Raw genomic sequence first — 3,343 nt, 5'->3', positions numbered from 1 at the left:
CTACTACTGTCAACCACTTGGAAGAGGATCTATGTAGGAGATCCTGGATAGAGAGGGAGAACAATGTGGAACAAAACTCAAAATCATTTGGGGAAAAAAAAAAGGCTGGACCAGGTTTGCTGCCCCGATAGAGTCTGGTGGAACCACTGAGACAGACTATAGCCCCTAGCTGCCCTTCAGGTCTGGAATTGAACGCATGCCTGTGGCTTCCAGCCAAACAATAGACAGGCATATGAGTTGAACATTTACCTGAGGTAGATATACTCCTTGGAGAGAACAATCATGGGAGAAAGAAGGGCTGTATATGCACAGGGAGATAGCTCAGGGGGCAGGGGTACATGGAGGGATGGACACAGGGAAGAGGTAACTATTGGGAGGAAGTGGGAAGGGTGCTGTTGCATTAGGGTAAATTGTAGTCAATGTCATGAGACAAAGTGTATGTCAACTGCTGTATGGGAAGTGAATTTGCTCTGTAAATTTCACCCAAATCACAATAAAAAAATTTTTAAAAAGAAAAGAAAGAAAGAGGAGGAAAAAAAATTGCCTTGGAGTTGATTCCCGTTTGTGATAACCCCTTGTGTGCAGAGACCTTCTGGAAGCAGATTGCCAGGCCTCTCTTCTGATGTGCTTCTGGGTGTACTTAAACCTCCAACCTTTCAGTTAGCAGCTGAGGGTGTTAACTCTTTGTACCACCCACATCCTCCTTGTAGTTGAGTAACTGTGGGTAAATTAATTCATTAATCTCACTTAGCCTCAGTTTTCTCATGTATAAAATGGTGTCTCTATGGGCAATATGGGAGCTCTGGCGGCACAGTGCCTAAGACATTTGACTGCCAACCAGAAGGCTATTGAGTTATTTAAAAATAGTTATTGCCTGTGCAATGTTGTTTAGAAATTGTGCCAACTTACTGCCTAAGCTAATTTTGATTTATTGGCATATATAAATCCTTAGGCACAGAGTTTCTTGTTTAATTTCACATAAGTATTGTAATCAAAGGGCCAAAACTTCCAGGCCGCTTCAGGCAGGACTTCAAAGATCACCTCGTCAGAGCTGTTAGGTCCTGGCCAGGGATACATCACCCAATAAGCAGGTAAGCATGGACTTACTTGTACTTATTTACTAAGTACTATTTTTCACTATAGATTAGTAAATAAACACAAGTAAGCCCGTGCTTACCTTGCTTACTGAGTACTCCATCCCTGACAGGGATTGTAAATTTGAAAGGAGGCTTTGATTCTGTAGGAAGGTGCTGTGGGTTTGGGAGAGAGACAGACGCCAGCCATAGCTAGCAGCAGAATCTTTGATATAATTTAAAAAAAAGAGAGAGAAATTATTCACCTCAGATTGGTAAATAAGTACAAGCAAGCCCATGCTTGTCTTGCTTTTTGGTTAATCTGACCCAGGTCCTAAGTCAGGCCTTCACTTTAAAGGTTGCCAAACTCCAACTGCACAGCTTACTTGTGATAAACCAAGCTCTAGGAATCTAGGCCTCTGGTCCAAACCGCTGAGACTGCTTAATAAATAGGGAGGCCAAGTGAATTGTTTACCAATGAGAACAAACAATGCACTTCTGGGGCAGGCCTTCCTTCTTGCTGGGTGCCTGGAAGAACATAGGTAGGGTGCAATGTTCTCAAGTACCTCTCCCTGACAACACCTACAACCATGTTTTTCATTGGCCTGGCTCAATTTTCTTCTGGAATGAAATTCAATGACTCAGAACAGATAATGCATGAGGACCATTAAAAAATGATGAATCAGGAGCATTTTATACTTTCTATTTTCTCTGACATCATAAAGTCAAATCTGTGTTTATTTTTGTGCAACACATATATATGATCTGCACATAATTTAAAGAATACAGTCATCCTACAAGGCCTGTTAGGAAAAATATCAGTTAACAACCCTCCTGTTTCTCCACTTCACAGAAGAACTAGTTCCATCTCTTTAAGTGGGATGCCATTTATTTTAAAAATTGACTTCTCCTGGATACTTTACAGATTAGAAAATAGCTATAGAAGACCTGGGTGAGTGCCCCAGTTTTGATGATTGCTCTCACAGAAATATAAATACTGCATCTTAACCACTTTGTCACAACTAATGGTGCTCTGTGGATTGCAGAGTACTCTTCTCTGCATTACATCCCTTCTTTCTGACAATTTTATGACAGAGATTAGGCAGGTACTTAAATCACTGTTTCCATAAACAAGACAGAGCACTTGGTGGGTTACCCAGGGTATCAAAGCTTGTAGGAGGGTAGAACTGGGATTTGTACCTGGGTCTTCTGGCTCTAATCCGAGGTTTCTGTCCACCATGCTGTGTTTCTATTGTATTGACTTTCTTCAGCCTAAAGTATCTAACCAGGAGGTTTCAGATAGATGCTCCTTTTTCTCCAGAACATTGGAAGACCCCTTGTCCTTTAGGCTCCATGCAGACCACCATTTTTGTCTAATCATCATTAGGCTTCATCATTGGCCCATAACTGGCCTACTACAGTTTTCAGATTAGAGTTTCACCCACTTCCACCACCCGTATGTCAATTTGTCATACTGTAGTGGCCTGCATATTGCTATGATGCCAGGATTTCAAGTATCACTAAGATCATCCATTTAGACAGGTATCAGTGGAGTTTTCAGACTAAGACACACTAGGAAGAAAGGATTGGTGATCTATTTCTGAAAATTAGCCAATGAAAACCCTATGGGTCACAAAAAAACATTGTCCAACTTGGAACCTCCTCCTCCTCTGAAGGGAACTTCCCATTCCCTCACACACTACCTGGAGCCCAGGCTTAGTGAAAGCTGGGTCTCTGCCCTGCCGGCCCCAGGTGCTGTCCAGGTGCTGAGAGTCAGGCACCTCCGCTGCCTCCAGAAATACCGTGGGAGCTGTCCAGCCTGGGAAGCTTGCACCAAGGAAGGGAACCACTACAGAGGACTGGAGCTGGGCAGGGCCTCAGGGCTCAGGCAACATCTGCAGAACTAAAGACCCAGAGCCTCTAAGCCAAGCCAACCAGGAGGACCCTCAGAAGCCACACTGAACTGTACACAAGAGAACAAGGGACACAGTCCACCAGCAGCAGAGGCAGAAGCAGCTCTCCCCACTGTGAGTCAGTGTTCTTTCCATGCTGCCACACTTTGGGCTCTCACATACCACCATACAGTATTGTATGCTCATAGACAACTGTCTATTGGACACACAACAATCATTGACAATTATGCCTGCTAATATAGCCCTTTGCAAATGTAGTGGTTATGTTTTTGTGTCAACTTGGCTGGGCCTGGTTGAGTGGCTGGGCAGCTGGTGGTAGTTATTCCCCATGATGAGACTGGCAATCAACTCCATGGT

This window comes from Orycteropus afer, unplaced genomic scaffold (genome assembly GCF_000298275.1).
Source record: "Orycteropus afer afer isolate SDZICR_OR568_19922 unplaced genomic scaffold, OryAfe1.0 scaffold00015, whole genome shotgun sequence".
NCBI lineage: Eukaryota > Metazoa > Chordata > Mammalia > Tubulidentata > Orycteropodidae > Orycteropus > Orycteropus afer.
Note: the sequence above shows the minus strand (reverse complement) of the source record.